The sequence below is a fragment of the Danio aesculapii genome, chromosome 12 (genome assembly GCF_903798145.1).
Source record: "Danio aesculapii chromosome 12, fDanAes4.1, whole genome shotgun sequence".
NCBI lineage: Eukaryota > Metazoa > Chordata > Actinopteri > Cypriniformes > Danionidae > Danio > Danio aesculapii.
This window is the reverse complement of record NC_079446.1, coordinates 16,422,094-16,439,010: the sequence shown is the minus strand read 5'-3', so window position 1 is coordinate 16,439,010 and position 16,917 is coordinate 16,422,094. Positions and strand designations below refer to the sequence as shown.

Sequence of the window (16,917 nt, the reverse complement as noted above, 5' to 3'; positions counted from 1 at the left end):
TTGCAGGCGCTGCTCTGAGAGTCCCGGTAGTAAACATGCATGCCAAAAAGACGGCTACCTGCTTGTTACGCGCCGCTCATGCGTTGTAAAACCAGCATAACAGCTTTTTTTGTGTTGCAAGTGGACAAAACTAAAGTTTAAACAATATGATGGTGATCTTACTAAGCATGCCTCCTGATAGATTTTTTGTATGAAGCAAAAAGGAGGGATGACGAGTCAGGGAGGTAAGACTTAACAAACCTAATTATCTGCCATGTGTCAAGTCTGTATTTATTTGAATTGTCAATAGAATTTCATTAAAATGAAATTAATATTTATGCAAAAGTAATTTCTTAAATGATCTTAGCATCACTCCAGTTGTCTTAACATTGTTTTCCAGTTACATTTAAGATTATTTAGAAGAATAATAATATGTATATAAGAATAATAATATGTATATAAAAATAATGTATAATAATAAGAATACTTTTATTTATAATTTATAATTATTTTAAAGATTATGACTTGAGAATATGATTTTACCTCAGCGCTGCACTTTTCTCCTTTGCCCTCGCGCTGAGTTCAGGTGATGGAGTGTTGTGAAGTAATTAAACTATTCTCAGTTTAATGTACAGTGTCAAACTGGCACAGGAATATCAGTATAATAATATAGGCTTTGCTAAAAGGCTGGTCAAATGTCTTTTTTTACAGAAGCTAACAGACGCGCATGCTGTGACCACGGTGATGAGTCAACAATCGCATATATTTTGACTTATTTAAAGTAGGCTTTAGCATATAGTAATTTTGTGTAAAGACATTTATAAAAATATGTAGCTAATATATCACAGGGGTTTGTGTAGCAGCAATTACGGGAGCATTAATTAAATCCTTTTTCCCGTGGAGCAAAACAAACACTGCACAGTAGCGGATGGAGACGCACAAAAATATATATTAATTATATATATTTTCGTCGGAAGAAAAATATTCTTTGAACGAATTTTGTTTTGTACAATTTGAACCTTAGTTTTTGTCGCTCAGTTATTTACAAAATAAACAAGAATAACTAATAAACTGAAGTGAAGCGATGTGCCTCAGGGTCCGCTATATGCCGCGGCAAAAACACAAACTGTCTGTTAAATACAATCGTAATATAAATAAAATAAAAGTGAAATATTCAGTTTCGAATATTGAATCTTTGTTAACTGTATGATCAAAAAAAAAGAGCAGCCTATATTATCAATCTTTACGACAAACATCCATTGATCGCTCAGTTTTGCTTTAGTTTAATCAAAGCGTTTGAACTTTTTGATATTTTAGTCAAAGTGGTCTGCATAACCAATGATTGAGTAAAAACACAGAACATAGCTGAATAGAGTGTTGCCTGCTTTAGACGATGTGTTAGTAATTATATTATAAATGGTTATGTTCAGGTCAATGAAATAATACCTTTAATAAATAAAATATGTTCGTAAGAACGTGGTGGGCCAGTGATTCCGTCGCTGTCATCAGTGGTTTAATAAGCTCAGGAGAATTCTGCTTTGCATTTTTCTATGCATTACTAACATCACTAAACCAGACATTTGTTTTATAAGTTAACCAAATATTCGCAGAGATTCAGCAGTTTTTTTACTGACGCGTTTGCCAGTCATGCCAGTCAGTGAAAAAAAAGTAACCGTGGCCCTGTTTGCAGGTATTAATATTCGTTTTTTCGTCAATCTGATGCAACTTTTTTTATTTATACAGGACGTTAAAATGCAATTAAAAGTTTCAAGTCAATTAAACTCAATTTATAAAAAGGCTAGCCTATTTTATGCATTAAATATAACTAATTTCCTTTATTTCTGATTAGACCATGCATTTTAGACTATTTTACAATTGTAATATGTGCATATGCTTTTTAAAAATAACATTCGTTTAACAAATATTTTAGCACATCGAAAGTAATTAAGTGACCTGTTTTTTTTTATTAAAACTTTATGCAAAAGTATCAGAGGATAAATTATCGTAGGATAAACGTATCTTATGGAAAAACACAAATTGACGGGCTCTGCTTTCGGTTTTAAAAGAATCAAGCAGCTTTAAAAAATATAATTTGCTGAAGAGAAATGACAGGAAAAAAAGAAAGAAAAAGATTTTTTAAAAAAAGAAAGAAAAAGATTAAATATATAGTGACTGTTAAAAGAACATTTCTCTTTAATATATTCTTTCGACTCCGAAACATCAGCTAAGATTATGATCAATGACAGAGTTTCTCTATTGCCTGCTTCAGCAGTGCGTCCCGGTCCCGCTGGTTATGAACGAGGAGGCAGAGAGAATGCGCTGTTTAGTTTCGGCTTGATATATTTAAATAAAAACTAACACCGAACTGCTTTTAACGCTCAAAAAGTTAAACTAAAATGCACAACTCTTGTTGGTTGCACCCGCGGGATGCACAATGAAACGCGCCATTATTTTAATTCTATATTCGTGAAGAATGAGCCATGAGATTGAGATTTTTGAAGATGCTCTCTAGCGCGAAGTTCCTGGCAGAGTAGCGAGTGAAAAAATGTGCATAAAGAAATTGGACAAGAGGAATAACATTTTAAATTATATAACAAGCATCGTATTCTTTCTAATCCTCGGCCAGTTTTAATACAAGTTGTGTTTTTTTAATATTTGTGGCTGGGAAGTTTATTAAGAATATATTTATAATTATATATAATTAAATAAATACATAATTATATATATATATATATATATATATATATATATATATATATATATATATATATATATATAGAGAGAGAGAGAGAGAGAGAGAGAGAGAGAGAGAGCAAAAAATTATTTTTATTATACTTTTAGTGATCTGCTTAAGGTAGGTCAATTTATTTATTTTTTTGCTTTTGATGAAGCAGCATTCAACTTAAGCTCTTTAGACCATGCCCCTGACCGTTTCTCAGTGTTTCGCCGCAATATCTTTAAATAAATTATTTATTTAGGCATATTTTCATTATTAATTTATTTTCATTATTCGTTTATTATTATGTACAATAATTCAGACATAAAATAAGATAGTAAAATATAATCAACAACGAAAATGTAAATAAAAACATAAATAAAAACATAAATGAAAAAGTCTTGTCTTAGTCCTATCAAAACGGCAAACACTAAAAGCAGGCTAAAAGACTGCTTTATTTATTTATTTAAGACTACTTATTGTACTGAATGTTTGTGCTTGTCATGTTAGTTCTCTTTTATTTCTTCAATTCCAAAACGAGTCCTCTTTGCACTTAAAAAGTTTACAATAAAGTGTGTTAACAAATTTTAAATGATTAATGAAGGACTTATAATGCTTTGACCTATTGTTTAATATCATTTACAAGCACAGTAGCATATTTAAAGCTGCTGTAAAGGCTATTTCTTTCCGTTCGCATCCCGTCCCTTTGCGCCCCCTGGCGGCTTTTTTCACAAACTACACTAAAAACAGAGCAGCAGTTATTTCAAACGGCGGTGGTATAAGGACCGGCGGTAATAGTCACTTTGAACTCTCACCTACTGTACATCTCTAGATGGTTATATAGGTTGACATGTTCATTGCACACTTTTAAAGAATAAAATAATCTTCATCACTTTCACGGGTGATCACTCCTGTGGGTAGCCCCAGTCCTGTAAGTTACTGTCACAGTTTGTTTCATAACATTTCCTTTTCGTTATTTTGACTGAAAGTATATAGTTTGAGTATTTTGTGTGTGGATTAAACATTAACATCTTGCAGTGCCTTTTACGAGTAAGCCTCTAGAGGTGACTTGGCCACCGGGACTTTTTTTAGCGCTATTGTGTCTTTTTAAAAATAATTATTGTGAATAAACTTTTGTATTTTTGTACGATACTTGTGTCTCCTGCCTGCTCTTTAAATATCTGAAGAGACGAATCTGTGTGACCTTCCTATATTTCAATTCCTGGGTTTGTATCCTAGGTTCAAACTGAGTTGAGCTTGGGGGTAATTGTTGGTTGCCCTCCCTTTCCCCATCTAAGAAAAAGGGATATAACAACTAAAATAAAACTGTACAGCAAGAGTCGAGTCAATTCCACCACATTCTAGCATAGTCAGTAGGATTATTATTGACGTTGAAGTTTGCTTTGGTTGTTCAACATTTACACTTTACCATTGCACACACTTTTAACATTTTAAATTTAAGAGTCTCTTTAACACATGTTTATTTTATTATAAAGAGATGAGATATTTTGTTTAAATATTTTTGGTTTTCACTTTTAAAAATAAATTATTTGCCTTAGTAATGTTGGTAAATTAAATTAAATTTTAAATTAAATTAAATATTCCTAAATAGATTGTTAAAAAACATTCAATTATTATTGATACCGAATGACAGGAAACATGATATTTTTGCAATATCCCCCAGCCTTATCAGTATCTGTACTTCTACTTTAGTAAAGGATGTGTGTACTTTTGCCATCTCTGGCTAACACAAAGTGTCATAAAGATCTAGATAAAATATCATACAAAAAAAAAAAAAAAACAATATGAAACAAACAAAATCTTTAAAAAATAGGCATATATAATTCTATTAAATTAAAATGTTATTATTAGTCCAATTGTGCAAAACTGAATATTATTTGGTAATTCTTCACAGTATTGCTATTGTGTAGCTTATAGGCTAAGACTGAAACCAAGAGCAACCACATCTTTCATCCAGTCCTGAGTGCGTTTTCCAAACATTTGAACAATGCTAGTTATAACGTAATGACACTCTAAATTGGATTGACAACTTTTTTTATGAAAATTCCCTGAATTATATTGTTTTAGATGCACACACATGGTGTTTCTTTGTGGAGTTTGCATGTTCTCCCTGCGTTTGTGTGGGTTTCCTCCGGGTGCTCTAGTTTCCCCCACAGTCCAAAGACATGCGGTACAGGTGAATTGGGAAGGCTAAATTGTCCGTAGTGTATGAGTGTGTGTGTGTGAATGACTGTCTATGGATGTTTTCCAGTGATGGGTTGCGGCCGGAAGGGCATCCGCTGCATAATACATGTGCTGGATAAGTTGGCAGTTCACTCCCCGGATTAATAAAGGGAGTAAGCCGAAAAAAAAAGAATGAATGCACACACAATTAAAAAAATCCAATATTAGATTTAGTTTGGGGTGGGAGGGGGGACAACAAAACGAGTTATGTCTCACTGTTTTCCTACCAGTGCAGCTGAAGGGCACCCAGATGTTAGGTAGCGAGACTGATGGTTTGGGGGATGTCATGGCAAGGTACGTGGGCAGTCCGGACACTGCTGACAGTGTCGACATACCTTCACTTTCAGTCCTGGCTAGTAGTAATCCTGGCCAGCACTTCAAAGGACTCCTGTCAAACACCTGAAATTTGCAGACGACACCACATTTATTGGCCTCATCCAGGATGGTGTTGAGTCTGCTTACAGACAGGAGGTTATGGAGCTGGCTGTCTGGTGCAGTCACAACAACCTGGAGCTCAACACGCTCAAAACAGTGAAGATCATAGTGCACTTCAGGAGAACCTCCCCTGCTCTACTCCCACTGAGCATCATGAACAGCATTGTGGCAACAAGGGAGTCATTCAGGTTCCTGGGCACCACCATTTCTCAGGACCTGATGTGGGACACTCAAATTGACTGCATTGTCAAAAAGCTCAACAGAGGCTATACTTCCTTTGTCAGCTGAGGAAGTTCAAACTTCCATTATTGAATCCTGTGCATGTCAATAACTGTCCAAATCTGTCAATAACAAACCAAATCTGACGTCCGAAGACTACGTCGGATAGTTCAGACTGCTGAGCAAATCACAGGTACAACCCTCTCTACTCTACAAGAACTGTACTTATCCAGAGTGAGCAGAAAGGCTGCCAAAATCACTTTTGACACTACAGAGGACAGTGCACCAAAATAGCCCAACACAGAAACAGGTTCTTCCCTCAGGAAATCCATTTCATGAACACTCTATGATAGTAATTGTAAAACAAACATCATTACTTTTCATACACTTATTTATTTAACAACATACTTTACATGCCAATTTGAACAATAACAGCTGCACATACAGTATAACATTGTATATAGTAATATACATGTACATACACTTGTCAATTTGTATATTTGCATTCACTATTTACTTCTATTTGAAAAAAAAAAACATATGTATTAACTGTTTTTTGATTTGCCTCTGTCATTCTGTTGCAGAAGCTCTGTCACGAAAACAAATTTCTTGTATTATGTGAACATACCGGGCAATAAAGCTCTTTCTGATTCTAATAGCACCACTGTTGGACCTCTTGGAGGGTGGCCATTACCCCGCAATGTTCATGTGGAGCTGCATGTATGGCTGACATCAGTTGTATCCTGGAGCGATGTACCACTAGCCGCTGCCAAGTGATCCAATACAACAGACTGTTTTTGATCACGAAGTAAGAGGCTGGGTGAGGTGCGGGCTGGCGGACCTCCTGGTCCACCAGGCAGACTCTGGACAAGCATTTTCAGAGACTTCTATCTACTCGCTGATCTTGGTGTAGGGAACCTCCTGCTGTGACCTGCAGAAAAGTCTCTGAGGGAGGCGAGACACAACCTCACCCTTCCTGTCACTCGTGGATCTAGCTGACAGCCCCTGCTTTCTCTTATTCCGGGGAACCTGGACTGTCCGTCTCACGGGGCCTTTGGGAGCAGACCAGATGAATAAGCACACCTGGTCCCCAGTTGATGGCGATGGTGTGGAAGCACCGGACTTCTCGTCCAGTGCTGAGGGGGTCAGCGGTCTGTGTACTGGATGCATGGTGCCCTTCGCAGGTTGCCATATCCTCTGCTCTCTCTCTCTCGGAGGATCGGGGATCGGATGCTTATGCCAGCTCAATGCCTTCCATCAGCTCCGGCCAGTTGGCAGAATTGCGAAGCAAGATGAGTTGTCGTTGCTTGAAGGGCAATGCCTGCAGCAGGCGGTCAATTACCAACCTCTCAATGACCTGGGCGGCTGATGGCTGGTCTTCTCACAGCCAAAGACAGGCCAGATCCAGTAATCACACTGACACAGATAAGTAGTGTAAATCCCCATAGAGCTGTTTATTGTAGCAGTGGAGCAAAGAATAAGTGTGCTGCGATGTGCAGGGCGGTAAGTTCAATGTCCAAGGATCTGGTGATTGTGTGAAGTACGGGTCAAGGTGCCCAGTGGAACAGGAAGACTGCAATAAGCCTGCTTTCATCAATTCAATTCAATTCAATTCAATTCAATTCAATTAATCTTTATTTCTATAGCACTTTTACAATGTAAAAAGATTGTGTAAAAGCAGCTTGACATAGAATATTATAGTAAATTGAAACAGTGTCATTCCAGTTTTCAGTTAATTTTCACTGCTGAAAGTCCAAACACTGAAGAGTAAATCACTGAAGTCTGTTAAATACTCTTCTTCCAATGAACAACAGCTGTCCCTGAACGGCGTACTGAACAGAAGATGCAAACACCACACTGGGTGGTCTGCCACATCACAGACACACACACATATACAGTTGAAGTCAGAATTATTAGCCCCCCTGAAATATTAGTTCCCCGTTTATTTTTTCCCCAATTTATGTTTAACTTAGAGAAGATTTTTTTTCAACACATTTCTAAACATAATAGTTTTAATAAGTCATTTTCAATTACTGATTTATTTTATATTTTCCATGATGACAGTAAATAATATTTTACTAGATATTTTTCAAGACACTTCTATAGAGTTTAAAGTGACATTTAAAGGCTAAACTAGGTTAATCAGGTTAACTAGGCTGTCACGGTTGCAGGTTTGTGTGCTCTCCGGAGTGTCTGTTTTGTCACGTGGGTTTATTTTGTTTTGGTCGCCTTTCTGTTTCCTGTCTTCTACAGCCCAGTTTCCTAGTGACTTTGCACGTTATTCCCACCCTGTTTGGTTTATTCTGACATTGTCAAATAAACTTTTACTTGCATATTGGATCCTTCTCAGTATCATTATTACACGTGTCGGGCACCACATTGTCTGGTCTCAGTCATTTAGGACTGCTTCAAGTGCGTTAAACTTTAGGAGAACTCATCATGGATAACAAAATTTGGTTAATGATTTAATCACCTAACAATGGTGCTTTGCAAGCCTTTCAACAAGAAACTTGACTAATTGCCTCACGAGACAATTAGTTTTTTCATGACCCCCGGGGTCATGTGCCCTTTATGTGGGACATGCTGTTAGATTCACACTTTCGTAGAGAAAAAGGATCTCTGGAAAGAAAGCATATGAATGAAAGACAATCAACTGAAGTGTTACAATTAAGGCAGATGTATCTTTGAATAATGTGCCATAGTTTTCCTCATATACTATGTGTTTAATGCAACCATTGTAAACAACCAAGATAATCAATGTGTTTTTAACCCTCATAGCAGACGAAATCTTCTGTATGTGTCTGGAATGTATGATGTCTGTTACTAACACTAGTGACATTTACAATGCATTGGTGCAAATGAAAAACTAGTAGTACAAATAGTATTCGTCTTGTAACATTTTATGTAAGATAGATACAAACTTACAAGATATTTCACCATGTAAAATTAACAAGCAGTCTGTTAATGATTGATCCTGAGTACTATGGTATGGGGTTTGGCCCTGCCCTCCATGGCAATTGCTCATTGGAAGACAGTGCCATTGGAATAGACCAAACCAGATCACCTAAAAACTTACTGCAACAGTAAAACTTTGCTTTATGCATTAGCTTGCTCACGCTCGCTGCTGCTCTTCTAAATTTTTGGACCGCCAAAGCTGAAGAACTGAAACCGGCAACTAGTCCATATACATGGTGTATATGTTTTACGCAGCGGATGGCCTTCCAGCCGCAACCCAGTACTGGGAAACACCCATACACACTCATTTACACACCTATGCAGTTTTATTAACATTCATTTCAGAGAACTCCATCATCAGCCTCAGTGTGGTAAATGAAACCATATTCAGGCCAACTGATCCAGATCTGCACAACAAAAGGTTCAGCAAAGAGAGAACATTCGGCTTCTCTCTTGTCTTAATTTAGACACTATTTTTCTGTACATAAAGCGGCATTTGCATTCAAATCGCATTAATTACAATGTACATCTGGCAAAACCACTAATATCAGTGCATTTTTGTACAAAACACAACAAAAGGTAGGCCCAATAGTATCTGGATGCAGTCATGATGATGCAAGCTAAGATTGCCTATCTCAGAGATGCAATGTCAGACACAATGTACTCAATGGATCTAGTGACGTCACTGGGGTCGGGTTAGATGTGGGCTTTAAAAAGCATTGCATGCAGGCCAACTGCACCAGGTCTACATCGAGACCTCTTTCAAAAAACTGAAAAATACAAAAGGTGTGTAATGAAAACTTTAGGTGTTTGTAGTTTTGCTGTCTTTATATCTGTATTGTGTGGATACTGCCATTCAAAATGTCTGTGTTTCGTTTCACAGTGGCGTTGTACATTTCCACTTCAGATTGTTAAAGGGTCATAAAACTCCCTGTCTCAGCAGAGTGTTCACACCACTAGTTTAAAAAAAGTCAGGAAAGTGGATTTAACTCCAATTGTCTCATTACAAATCAAGCAGAATGGCTTTGTGCTGGCTTGTGGCAAAATAAGTTCATACTTATCTGTCCATTCAACTTTGAATTGTCGATTGTCTTAATCAAGTTTTCTTTTCCCTGAGACCAACATCTTCTGACATTCAAATGATCGCTATGGTGTGTTAAAGCAGGTGCATGTGTGAAGCCTTGTATGATCACTGAATGTCATGACAACAGAGTCATGCAGAAAAAACTTGAATATTTTGCCTTCATTTTTATTTCGGCCCGTATTTAAAAAAAAAAAAAATACAAACAACTACACTGTTGATTTGCAAGTTTTATGCATTTATCAATGAAGGAAATCCACAATTCAATACGAAATGTAGTTGGGTCTGGATTGAATACCCTCGCGGTCCGATTCCAGAGCGAAGTCTGGACTTTGAGAACCTCTGACCTAAAACAAGCGTGAACCCATCTTTTTCTGGCTTAGAGCCAAAGCGCAAAAGTTTGAATCTGGCAGTTATTTGCAGATATATTGACACCAATATAAATAACAACACAATCTCTACACTATGTATGAACATCATCCCTACGATATGATTATAAAAGAAACTCAAGAAAATAAGCTCTTACCTTCCTTTGTTTTCTTTTAACATGTTCTAGTTGGTAGAAGTGACTTGCAAATACATTTTCAATGATTTTCATAAGAAAAACAAATTATTGCTGATTTTGAAGACGTTGTCCTAGACCTAGCCATGCATAATTCTGCCTGCCGGTGCAGTGCAGTGTCGGTAATACATTCTGGCAGCCAGAAAATTCATTAAATTCTTGTTATAATTTCATGCTGTTATTTATTAATTTTTATTCTCTAATTTGTGTTGTGGATGATATGGACTTGACTGTACTCATGATATTTTCAGAGTCAAGTACGAGTAAAGTTCACCCGAGTCTTTGACAAGTCCAATCAAAATTAGACTCGCGGTCCGAGTTCCAGTACCTCAACACTAGTTATTTCCACCCTTCATAGAAAGATAAAAAATATGGGAGAAATATGGGAAAATACATCCTGAAGAACAGGATGATGGCTGGTAAGAAACTTAAAATACAGGAGAATCCTGAAAAAAAACTGGAGGGTTCAGATAATTAAGTTATAGATAATTCATTCAGATAGATAAGTTAGATAACATTCTCATATCTACTGTAAATGCTGCTCTCTGGATCACTGTCCATCTTCACTGTGTCTCTGTTTGTGTTGGTGCTGTGCAAATCAGCTGTTTTTTTCACGTAAGGAAACTTTTTTTTTATGCAAATCCTTCCCTTTTTTGCCACTTGATATTCCCCTGCTTAAACAAAGCTGAACGCACCCCCTTTACTGACTTTTTTTCAAACTAGTGGTGAGAAAACACTCTGCTGAGACAGGAGGTTTCATGACTCTCTAACAATCTGAATGTATTTATTTATTTAAATCCTGGAAAATAAGGGTTGTGGGATTCTGCGGCTCTCTACAAGACAAATTGAAGGTCACATCTTTAGTTTCTTGGATATAAGTATGGAGGAAGTTTTATGTATATGCCTCCACTGTCATATTATAAAAAACAAAAACATGGTCTTGGGTATCATTGACATCAAAACATGATCTTGACTGACATGTCCTGAAAAAATGATAAAGTGAAGTTACTAAAGTGATGCTTAATTTCAGGCAGGATCATTTTCGTAAAATGTATATTGATATTTTAAGCATGCAGTTAGTGTTGGTGCTAGGATTTTGATCTGGGCCAAACTCCATGTGCCCATCCATGGAGCCATGCGTGAACCAAAATAATATAAGTGAATCTTAGTGGGAGCAGAATGGCATAATTTTGGGCAGAGCAAGGAGCGGATGTTTTAAAGATCAGCTCCGAGCACACTGAGAGATAAGTAGCAGACACAATAAGTATGACTGAAGTAACTAAAATAGACTGTAGTTGTCCTTCTCAATGCGACGAGGCTGGACACTGAGTAAGGGAGCATGCAGGTATTTATGGGTGATTTGTGATGAGTGGGGATGACGTGCAGGTGCGCTTGGTGATTAAAATTCAGGTGACAGCGATTGTGCTGACTGAAGCTGCAGTCACACTACAGTTTGAGATTGCGAAATTCTGTCGTATGGCGCTCATACCTGCCAACATTCCCGTTTGTCCCAGGAGTCTCCCGTATTTCAGACCCATCTCTCCCGCCCACCTCCTGTATTGTTCTGTCTCCCGGAAAACTCCCGCTCCTCAGCTTTTTGGTTCAGTCCCCAAGTGCACCAAGGCGCAACCAACTTCATAGCTGCTCCCCAGTTCACACGCACTTCCAACCCCGCTCTTCAGTTCGCGCGCACCTTGCACCCTATCCCACCCACCCCTCCCCTTTAGTTCGCGCGCATCCACCAACCTCCGCACCCCCCCCCCCCCCCTCTCCCACCGCTCTTCACTTCACGCACATCCCCGGATAAATCTCCCAGATTTTAAGATCCAAATGTTGGCAGGTATGACGGCTCTGCAAAAAGGGGTGGGATCAAACAAGATGATTATACATTTAAAAAAGCAAGCGACTGGTCGTATTTTACATTTCTGTACAGATAGGTCATGTTTTGATCCTCAATTGGTCTCACGCAGTCAAGTGATGTGATTTCGCAGGTCAGAGTTCACCACGCTTGAACTTTCCAACGTAGCGAACTGCGAAACTTGATGAATGACCTTTGCATTTCCGGTCTGATGCATTCACGTGCATATGAATGGAAGTCTATGGAGAAAAAAGTGCAGTGTGACCGCAGTTTGAGGACGGGGTAAATCAGGTGACAATGAGTGGGGAGAACCTGGCCTGTCTGTGACATAAATGATCCATTTATAAAATACATAATTTAAGAATATAGCCTTTACTGAAGAATAAGCCGAATTCTATGCAATAGATAATAATCCTTGCATAATGAGGCATTTTATTTAAAAACTATATATATAAAATTAAGGTAATTTTAATTAATGTAACTAAATGTAAAAATAAAACTGTTATATATTAGGTTATAATAAAATGTTCAAAGACATATATATGCATGCTTGCTGTCAACAACGCATTATTTAAGCGCATTCCACATTGTGGCATCGATGCAATCTGATGCTGTCTTTAATATAAAGAGACTTACATTACTTTTAATATCTGTATTTGGCTAACAATATTATCCCCTTTTGGAACAATATTGTAATTAAACTATCCTTTCAGCCAGGTCTGGTTCATGCCAGCCACAGAGAATAAATTTGTACAATTTAGTATGATTTGCTTATCCCCCAATGAGGGTTTGGGGGTGGTGCAGTGGCACAGTGTGTAGCGCTGTCACCTCACAGCAAGAACGTCGCTGGTTCAAGCCTCGGCTGGGTCAGTTGGTATTTTTGTGTGGAGTTTGCATGTTCTTCCTGTGTTGGCATGGGTTTCCTCTGGGTGCTCCGGTTTCCCCCACAGTCCAAAGACATGTGCTATAGGTGAATTGTGTAAGCTAAATTGTCCATAGTGTATGTGTGTGAATAAGAGTTTATGGGTGTGTCCCAGTGATGGGTTGGGACTGGAAGGGCATCTGCTGCGTAAAACATATGCTGGATAAGTTGGTGGTTAATTCCACTGAGGCGACCCCTGATGAATAAAGGGACTAAGCCGAAAAGAAAATGAATGAATGAATGAATGAATGATGGTTGGGTTTTGGGGTGGGGTTGTGCCACGCCTCCTTTTTGAAATCGTACGACTGAACTCAACTAAATTGACAAAACATAAAATATTTACATTTTGACTTCTGGTTGTGTGGACTAATGGAGTAAACGTGTTATTTGTGAACTAATAATCAAAACAATTTTATGTAAAACTTTCATTTCGATTAAACATGACCTCCACATTGCTTAAACAGGGCAAGAAAAAAGCGAAAACTGACCCCACAGAAGACGCCGCGAATGAGCTGAACATGGCGGCGATGGTAAAACGTTTAGATCAACATCGACAGACTCTATCGGCGGAGTTTAAATCCTCCATTTCAATTCTTGAGGAGAAGATGGACGGCTTTCATTCTACGCTGTCAGATCAAGCACAAAAGATTCCATCGTTGGAATCAAACGCCAACGTACTCGACGAGCGGGTATTGGCTTTAGAATCAGTCTGTACCACTCTGACTGAGACCTGTACGAAATTACAAGATAAAGTTGTGGACCTTGAATCGCGTAGCCGGCGGAATAATATTCTGATTGTGGGAATACCAGAGTCGCTCGAAGGGCCTCGACCTTCGATATTTTTTGCGCAGGAACTGGTGAACATTCTGGGGAGGAAGTTTTATCCTCTCCTCCTGAGATTGACCGGGCACACAGGGCTTTGTATAGCAAACCAGTGACGGGAAAAAACCCGAGGCCAGTCATCATTCGACTCCACCGATACAGACAGAAAGAGCTGATTATCCGAGAGGCCAAGGCCAAAAGAGGCAAACTAGAATATCAAGGAAAGCCAGTCGCCATCTATGAGGATTACGCACCCGAAATTGCGACCCAGTGCGCCAAATATCGGTCCGTGATGTCAGAGCTGTATCACCTTGGATTCAAGCCAACACTGTTTTTCCCTGCACGGCTTTACATCTGGACCAAGGACAGAGGAAAGAAGATGCTCTCCTCAGTGACGGAGGCGGAAAACTGTGACGTCTGCCTGCTCAGAGCACGGGCCATAACATTGATATGACACAAACGCCAGACATCCGAACATCATATTTTCTGTAACATTTCTGTGAGTTTTGTTGTTGCTTTCTTTTACCTAAGGAACTGATACAGACTAGATTTACAACGCAGCTGCCTACTGCACCTGCCTAATGACTTTTGGTCATTCATAACATTGTTTCTAAATATTACGTTTAAATGGCTTAAGTTTATCTGTTCTTATATTTGACGTTATCACATATAACTTGCCACGGCATGGAAGTGTTTATTATTTAAACTAGGTGTCTTTATTGTATGGGCACAGACATTCTTTTTCAGTCTACTTATCTAGGTTACAAAAGTCATGTTCTTGTTCTAATCTTCAGGGCTTTTAATTATATTAAGGAAACGAGACCCAGAAGCACAGTGTGGTTAGTGGAAGTTGAGTCTATGTGCTCAGGTATTTTGCTTATTAAAGAGGGTGGGGGGCGGGGGTGTTAATATGGTTTTCTCAAATTATTTTCTTTTTTTTCTTTATTTATCATCTTTTTATATATTTTTTTATTTGTTTATTATTTATTTATTTTATTATTTTTTTTATTTTTTATTCTATTTGCATCTCCCTTCACAGTGCCTTTGTTCTTCTGGTTACAACTTGCCAGTTCAGTGCTATACAATCTCCATTAACACTTAAGAATGGTTAACCCTAATATGTCAGGAGTGGGAAGTGTACGTCTAGTATCTTGGAACACCAAAGGAGTGAACAATGCTATCAAAGCTAATAAAGTCTTAACACATTTACGTGATCTTAATGCAGACATCATATTCCTCCAGGAAACTCACCTGCGAACATCTGATATACTTCGTATTAAGAGGGCCTGGATGGGTCACATTTTCATTCTAAATTTCATTCTAAATTCTCTCAGAGGGCTCGTGGGGCTGCTATCATTGTCTATAAAAGAGTTATGTTTGAACCTGCTGAGACCATTGTAGACCCTAATGGCCATTTTGTCATGTCTCAGGTAAGCTATGCAATACTCCCGTTATCTAGCTTCTATATACGCCCCCAATTGGGACAATGATGAGTTTTTTGTTAAGTTTTTTTCAAGTGTACCAAAAGTTGATGAACACTATATAATCAGAGGAGACACTCCCTCGCCGCCTTCCCCGTGGCGACATTGCGCATGCTCAAGTGACGTCACTGTCACTGGACGGTAGCCTCGGTAGCTTCGTTGCGTGTGTTTGGAGTTTAGACTCGCAATTTTACATTTTTATCATAAAATACCTCCTCATTCGCTAAATATTTGTCTCTCCTACTTAGGGTGAACAATCCCTTAACACTTATACAAACAAATCTACTTTCAAACCCTCTGTCTCTCGAGCATCCGCCTGTCGTTTGTAGCTTTAGTCTGCTAGCACCGCTGGTCAGCTAAAGCTACCGACCTCTTTCATTCACTTATTTTCTCACTTACTGGGTTTGCTCTTCACCTTGTACAATGTCGCTTGCGTGTCTGTCCTTGAGTGCAGGAGAAGCATCGATGGAGGCGTTGGAGCTGGAGCTGGAAGCAGTGGAGTCCCAGATTCGCTTCCTCGAGACGAAGTGAGCGCGGCTCCGGGCTATGCTCTTACCCCGTACTCGCTCGTCTGAGGTAAGTGTGCAATACAATCACGATACTCCGTCTACCTCAACCCCGCACGTTTCTCTGTCCAGGTCCGTTCACGCAGACACCCGGCTACCACGGCCCCTGGGTGCAGCCGCGTAATGTGCTTGCCGGGTCCCGGGGCAGAACGTCTCCTCCTCCGGTGTTCGAGATCCTCACGGAGAACCACTTCGCCCATCTCCACGGGACGGACCGCGATGTGGCCATCATCGGCGATTCAATCGTGCGCCACGTCCGCTCCGCTTCCTCCAAAGGTAACAAAGTACGCACTTTCTGCTTCCCTGTTCGCCCGAGTTAAGAATATTTCTGCACAGATACCTACTATCCTGAGCGCTGCCGAGAGCCTTGGTGTCGTTGTCCTCTACGTGGGGACGAACGACACCGGGCTCCGGCAGACGGAGATCCTGAAGAAGGACTTCAGGAGCCTGATCGAGACACCCTCAACGCACCTCGCCCGCCACGCAGATCATCGTTTCTGGACTGCTTCCTACCTACCGCCGAGGAAATGAAAGGTTCAGTAGATTTTGCTCTGAATAAATGGCTATTAACATGGTGTGAAGAACAGAAATTGCTCTTTGCTAATAACTGAAATCTGTTCTGGGAGCATCCTAGGCTTTTCCACGCTGACGGGCTGCACCCAAGTCGAGCTGGAGCTGAACTCCTGTCAAACAACATCTCCAGAATACTTCGCTCTATCTGACTAGTAAGTAAAAATTCACAATTTAGCCATACAGACTCCTATTCATCCCACACAAATAACAGTAATGCATACCTGGCTAACCCCATACAGACTGTGTCTATTCCTCGTATTATTAAATCAAGAAATAAACGTACTGTGTGCTCCAGAAATAATCTATTAAGAATTAAACCAGAAAAACCACTAAAAAGTGAAGATACAAATTTCATAAAGCTTGGTCTCCTAAACATCAGGTCACTAGCACCTAAAACACTTGTCATAAATGAAATAATAACAGATATCAATCTTAATGCACTCTGTCTTACTAGTTAAATTGATAAAATACTAATTGTAGGAGACTTTAACATCCACATGGATG

At 39.0% G+C, this 16,917-nt stretch overlaps 1 protein-coding gene across 1 annotated transcript in view; it reads right to left on the bottom strand.

The window, feature by feature from the left end:
* The window catches only part of LOC130238860 (phenylethanolamine N-methyltransferase), a 66,854-nt gene that overhangs the window by 32,898 nt on the left and 17,039 nt on the right, over positions 1–16,917 (bottom strand). The window lies entirely within an intron of this gene.